Source organism: Macrobrachium rosenbergii, chromosome 1, assembly GCF_040412425.1.
Source record: "Macrobrachium rosenbergii isolate ZJJX-2024 chromosome 1, ASM4041242v1, whole genome shotgun sequence".
NCBI lineage: Eukaryota > Metazoa > Arthropoda > Malacostraca > Decapoda > Palaemonidae > Macrobrachium > Macrobrachium rosenbergii.
The window spans coordinates 31,599,364-31,606,796 of record NC_089741.1 but is presented as its reverse complement, the minus strand read 5'-3'; positions in this window follow the sequence as shown (position 1 = coordinate 31,606,796).

Below are 7,433 nucleotides of genomic sequence, written 5' to 3'. Positions count from 1 at the left end.
AATACCTCATATAAAAATGGGAAAAAGTTAAAAACAAGTATATGTGAATATATTATATATATATATATATATATATATATATATATATATACATATGTTATGAATAGTTATATATATTATATTATATACATACATACATACATACACTTGTACACTTACCTCGACTGGTATCTCAAAAATCTTTTAATTTTGCAGATTGATTAATAAAAATAATAATAATAATAATAATAATAATAATAATAATAATAATAATAATAATAATAATAATAATAATAATAATGAGTGTTTTATGTCATTATAATAATACAAGACCATTCATGTAACAAAAAAGTAATTCTCGTTCATTTCTATTTTAAGTGATGAAACGACAAGCTTTAGTCAAAAGGTTAGCTAAAAAAAATAACTAAACAATATATTACCGTATCTCTCAAACCATTGGCATTTCGAGATCAACAAATTAGTCAAACGAGATAGAGAGAGAGAGAGAGAGAGAGAGAGAGAGAGAGAGAGAGAGAGAGAGAGAGAGAGAGAGAGAGAGAGCTAACTAGCTTTAATATCGCATTCGGTAGCCGAGTAAATATTAACTCCTATTAGCGCCGTGTTGACCGGAGTCGAATGCCTAACTTGCAATATGTTGAGTCGTTGCAGGGTTGAGGCAAATATTGGCTCACTAAAAGAACATTCGCGTGTCGTCCCAAGAGGTGTGTGTGTGTGTCTTGGTTGCAAGGCTTCGTATTTTTTACCCTGAGGGGAATTTATTCTGTTCAACTGTCTGGCATCTGGATCAAGTATGAGTATATAAATAGGGTTTTTGCTTTTTACTTTTCTGTAAAAGTAAACTGTTGTGCCGGCTTTGGCTGTCCGTCCGCACTTTATTCTGTCCACTCTTTATTCTGTCCGCACTTTAGTCTGTCCGCACTTTATCCTGTCCGTACTTTTTCTGTCCGCCCTTAGATCTTAAAAACTACTGAGGCTAGAGGGCTGCAAATTGGTATGTTGATCATTCACTCTCCAGTCGTCAAACATACCAAATTTCAGCCCTATAGCCTCAGTAGTTAGTATTTTATTTAAGTTTAAAGTTAGCCATAATCGTGCTTCTGTCAACGGTATAGGATAGGTCACCACCAGGCCATGGTTAAAATTTCATGGGCCGCGGCTCATGCAGCACTATACCAGAGACCACCTAAAGACAGATCTGTTTTCGGTGGCCTTGATTATACGCTGTAGCGGCTGTACAGAAAACTCGATTGCGCCGAAGAAACTTCGGCTCATTTCTTACTTGTTTTTATGGTGCAAATTGCTTTTAGAGCAAGATAAAGGGGAGTTTAGTAATCTGAGAGACTTTTGTATTTATCTACGAAAGCTTAACTGAGGGACAACCTGACTGATATCTGGGTCAGGCGAGTTAATAAATAGGGATTTTTGCTGTTTGTATGGTGCAAATGGCTGCTAGATCAAGGTTAAGGAGAATTTAATTTTGCAAGCATTTCTTGAGGTGCGTCGCAGCGTCCCTTCGACCCCTCTAGCTGCAACCCCTTTCATTTCTTTTACTGTAACTCCGTTCATATTCTCTTTCTTCAGTCTTACTTTCCACCCTCTCTTATCAATTGTTTCATAGCGCAACTGCTTTGAGGTTTTCCTCTTGTCAAACCTTTCAAACCTATCTACTCTGTTTCCCTTTCAGTGCCGAATGACCTCGTGGGACCCGAGGCTTGGCCTTTGGCCTAAATTTTATTTTCATTCCATTTTCGAGTCATGAAAAATGCATTGCGCTGAACCTCATCTGTTACCTACCGAAAGTAAATATCGGTATTAACACTTTAGACTGAATTATTTCCCGTCGTTTCGGTGACGCCTACGTCCAACAGAAGCGGAATTATCCTTTGCAGCCTTTACATAATGAATTCCAAACAGTATTGTATATTATTCAAATATTCACGAGACGTTTCCAGGCGAACTGCAGGTTTTAAATGTCAGAGATGTATCGTCAATATAACCACAATGAATAATCGAATTTAAAACACAAAAAGTCAGTGGCGCGATTAATTGCTTTTCGTAAGAACAGGGAATTGTATTGGCCATCGTCTAGTGCAGTGGTTCTTAACGTTTTTATTACCACGCCCCCTCTGAGAGTTGGTCCTTCCCTGCGCGCCCAACCACCCCCCCTTGCATGTATGAGTAAAATTCCCTCCCGGATTTAAAGGAAAATGAAAAATAAAGAGAAAGAGAAGGGGTTGCATTTTTTCATAAACTTATGAATAATAGCTCCTCGCTCTTGTTTAGAGAATAATGAATATAATTAGAGAATTTTAATTTTTTCCTACGGCTTTGCGCCCCAGGTTGAGAATCACTGGTCTAGCGTTTGCAGACGGTGAGCAGAAGCTGCGAAACAAGCGAAAGAAACGGGAAATATATCTGAGAATATGAAAGGCTAAATGAGTTTAGCCAATGTAAGACTTGCATGGTTTGTGTAGCCTGGAAGACGACGCAATGGATATTAGCTTGGAATTTTTTGGAAGCATGGATGTTTGATTGGAAGCATGGCATGTTTGGAAGCATGTTTTAGAAGATATAATTTTTGCAAGCATGGCATGTTTGGAAGCATGGCATGTTTGGAAGCATGGCATGTTTGGAAGCATGTAATTTTTGGAATGTTTTTGGAAGCATGGATGTTTGGAAGCGTGGATATTTAGAAGAATGAAATGTTTAGAAGCATGTAACTTTTGGAGGCATGAAAAAATATATGTGTGTGTTTACAGATAGGTAGATAAATAGAGAGTATACGTGTATATACACACATTTATATATAAGTATGTATGGTGTATGTGTGTATTTGTGTACAGGGAAGAACCAGGCCATTCACTCATTCACAGGTATCTACCCACCCTCGTTCACCTGCCCACCTTTGCCCTTTAGGGGAAACTCTCTTAAGCAATATAATTGTCACTGGCTTCATGGAAACCTTCCCCCCCCATAATCACTTGGGTAGGTGTTTGCCTTACAGCAGCCTCCTGTTCATTAGTTGATACATATCCACCTACTGCTGCTTTCAGTGCTCCATTCCCTCATGATTGGGGGCTCTGTAAGAGTGCTGTGTGTAACTGAGAAGGCATTTTCTTTCCTCTGTGAATATTTGTTGCCTGAGAATTGTTTCTGCCTGGTGATATTATACTTTTTCAGAATCTATAATCATTTCTGCCTGGTGGTTGAATTTTATCAGTAGTTGTATTATATATATATATATATATATATATATATATATATATATATATATATATATATATATATATATATATATATATAATTTCTTTTCTTTTCTTTTTTAATGACCTTCTCTAAGATTTTGTTTGTGTGTGTGTGTGTAATTTGCCGCAGATGTTCCATTGTCCAACAAGTGGAATGAAAGTTCCCTATCATTCCAATATAATGGGTTTTTGTCATTTTGAATGTCTTATAGTTACAATGAAATATTCAGTCAGAGATGAACCGTTGATTTCATTACACTCCCGATACTAGGATCAAATATTTACAAGAAAAACGCCTCCAAAACAAACCTCCGCCAAGGCTAGCAGTCCAACTCCAAAAGGCCTCTAATCCCACAAAATTTGCAGGAACCTCCACAAACGTTGCATTTCTGTCTCTCCAGAAAAGTGGTCAGCTGTCGTCTGTAACGAATGCCACTTCTGGTAGAATTTTCGTCAAAATCCACCCGCCATTTTTAATATACTTGTTATCAAAATAAAGTCTTATGCATCGTTTACACAGTTGTAGTAAATGCCATCACTACACACTGTACTTGAAAGATATTTTGAAATATTTAGAAACTGACACTTGATTTTTAGTTTTCTGTACAAGAAAACTGTTGCGCCGGCTTTGTCTGGCCGGCCGTACTTCTTTCTCGCCGCACTTTTTTTCTGTCCGCATGTTTTTTCTGTCCGCCCTCAGATCTTAAAAATTACTGAGGCTAGACGGCTGTAAATTGGTATGTTGATCATCCACCCTCCAATCATCAAACATACCAAATTGCAGCCCTCTAAACTCAGTAGTTCTATTCTATTTAAGGTTAATGTTAGCCATAATCGTGCTTCTGGCAACGATATAGGCTAGGCCACCACCGGACCGTGGTTAAAGTCTCATGGGCCGCGGCTCATACAGCATTATACCGAGACCACTAAAAAGATAGATCTGTTTTCGGTGGCCTTGATTATACGCTGCAGAGGCTGTACAGAAAACTGGACTGCGCCGAAGAAACTTCGGCGCATTTTTAACTTATTTTATGAAACTGCCAAGCCAAGCGATAGGGGCACTTTCGGCCATTCTGACAGTGAAAAGAGAGCGTTTGAGTGGTTGAACAGCAAAATGAAGATCCAGAAAATAAAGGAGATGAAATACAAGGATCTAAAAAGTGGAACTAGAGAAAAGACCCACTTTCCAACTAAATAATAGTTAGAGGCCCGGACAGCAAGTCTGAAAAGAAAATAGGAATGGAGGTAAAGTAAAAGGCTAAAAATTCCATACAGATAAGGGCCGTAGGGATGCTGTAAACGCCCTTTTGTAATTGCCTGCAGTGCACCACGCGAGGTGCACTGACAGCATAACCCCTCTTTCCTTAAAACGTAAGGAAAGAGGAAGGAGAAATATAAACAAAGAAAAAAGAACAGGAGAGAAATTACAAATAAAGAGAAGAAGAATGGGAGATGATTAACTGGGAAATGGCAAGTGAAAATTCGGATGATTGGGAAATGGGTGTGGGAATGACCACGAAACAGGAAATGAAGGAATAGGAGAGAAGAAATGAACAGGAATCTGAAGGGAAGTAGATATTAAGGACGGTGGATGGAGAGAGAGAGAGAGAGACAGACAGACAGAGAGAGACAGAGAGAGAGAACAAAGACGGTAGGTAAATGAATGCAAGACCATTATAAGAGCTAGGAACAAAGTTCGAGACATCATGACTTAGACTGGAAAAAATATGCAGTTGTTGGAACCCTTTCCAAAAGTACCGATCATGTATCTAAACTATAACTCTACACATTTAGACTCGCCGCCGTCAACCCGTGGACAGCCTCTATCCCCAATGGATTCTAAGTAAGGGATGTTACGTACTGTCACTGAGCTGGGCCCAAGGTGTTATTAAGCTGTACACTTTTATAGGAAAAAAATTATAATTAGACATTACATGTTATTACATAGAAATAGATAGCTCCATGAATCTAGTACTCTCTCTCTCTCTCTCTCTCTCTCTCTCTCTCTCTCTCTCTCTCTCTCTCTCTCTCTCTCTCTCTCTCTCTCAGCCTGTACACGGAATGAGAGATCAAAGCCGAACCTATCTCATTTCTATTCCTCAAAGAATCCATCTTTCTTTTTCTTTTTTCCTAATCTCAACACATCCGGGAAACTTTATTCATTTTGAAGTTTCATCTCCGAGTAGAAAAGGAAGAGAGAGAGAGAGAGAGAGAGAGAGAGAGAGAGAGAGAGAGAGAGAGAGAGAGAGAGAGAGAGAACGTGTATAGGATAGGCTGACCAGTTCTCTTAAAATGCTGAAAACTTGTAGTAGGCCTAAGGTTCCCAGGGAATATTTCTGTTTCCAATTGAAACTATTTTATTACACAGAAGAACTCATTGTTACCTTTGGAGAGAGAGAGAGAGAGAGAGAGAGAGAGAGAGAGAGAGAGAGAGAGAGAGAGAGAGAGAGAGATGACGTTGCATCTAGTGTAGGTTTCATATTACAATGGCACACCATATTCTTAACTATCTAGATTTTGACATGGTTTTTTTTTTTTTTTTTTGAGAATACATTCCTTCGTACATTTTATTAATTTTGCATTTCAATAATTAATTAAATTTTATCAGTTTATTTATTAATATGTTCATTTATTTTTTTCCTTTTTAATGAGTGATCTCTTCTTTCTGTATTTCCATTACCTTCTGTTACTTCTTTCTAATGAACACCATAATATTCTTTGGAAGCTTGAATTTCAAGTCAGTGGCCCTGTGGTGGGCTTGTTCCATATAGTAGGGTTCATCTTCAGAATAATAATAATAATAATAATAATAATAATAATAATAATAATAATAATAATAATAATAATAATAATAATAATAATAATAATAATAATAGTTTGGACAAACAAAGACAAAGTACAGAGGTAATTGTCTGGAATAAATGGGGAAAAGGACTTATTTTCTATACTGAAATGAAGAGACTTCAGTAACCTTTATTTGAGACAAGGAATTGGATATGGAAAATTGAATATAACTGAAGCCTGTTCAGTCTGTCTCAATATTGTAAAAGCATAATGAAGGTAACAAACTCGTGTACTAAATAAAAATAATATATATATTTTTTTGGGGTCAAGATCCCTGCAGTTAATACGGTAAAAGAAACATTAGCATTTGCGAAAGGCATTGATGTATTTAACTGAACAATTATTTTATTGTTATGTTAATGTCAAATACAAAAAAAAGGAAGACTTATTACACACAAGAGAATTTTTCTGACTTCCATCGTACTAGGAGGATAAATGTTTCAATCCCCTTTATTTACAAAAGCATTGACAAAAGACATTGGTGAATTTACCTGAACATTTATTCTATTTTTAAGTTAATATCAATTACAAAAAAGAACGAAGATTTATGACACACAAGAGAAATCTGACTTCCATCGTACTAGGGGAGTAAATGTGTTCATTCCTTTTATTTATGTTTGCAGATAACTAACCCGACCTAGCATTCGTGTTTACAGTTCGTTAAGCGTTTCAGTTTCATTTGCTCTTCAGGAAAGTGGCCCTCCTCCCTCCTCCTCCTCCTCCTCCTCCTCCTCCTCCTCCTCCTCCTCCTCCTCCTCCTCCTCCTCCTCCTCCTCCTCCTCCTCCTCCTCCTCCTCCTCCTCCTCTTGCAGTTCTCAGAATGACCTCTTCAGAGGAAGTTCAACCTCCTCTGTCCCTCATTCGCCCGGTTTGGTTTCGAGGAAACCAGACCAAGTTTAATGTGAACAAGCTTCTCCACTCAATTACTTTTGTTTGGAATTGATCGATAATCACATCAGGCAGTTTTTTGAGGACCCTAATTGATCTGTTCCTTTTCTTTAAGCATCGTTAGATGCTAACAGAACAGTTAGTCGTGACCTAATTACCTCGCTGAAATCTAAATTCTGGGGTTTGTATTTGGCTTGTATGGGAAATGTTTCCTGAGTAACTGTGAATCATTAAGGCGTGGTATAATAATCAAGTCATTATTTTGAAACTTTTTTTTTGTATAGAGAATATTCTCTCAGATAGATTATTAAACGTGCATCAGCTTTCTGCCTATCTATCTATCTATCTATTATCTATATATCTCATTCTATCCATCCCTAAATATCCACCAAGTGAAAACATGTTAGCAAACTTCCATTGTGGAATCAACCCAAGTCATTATTTTGAAGATATATA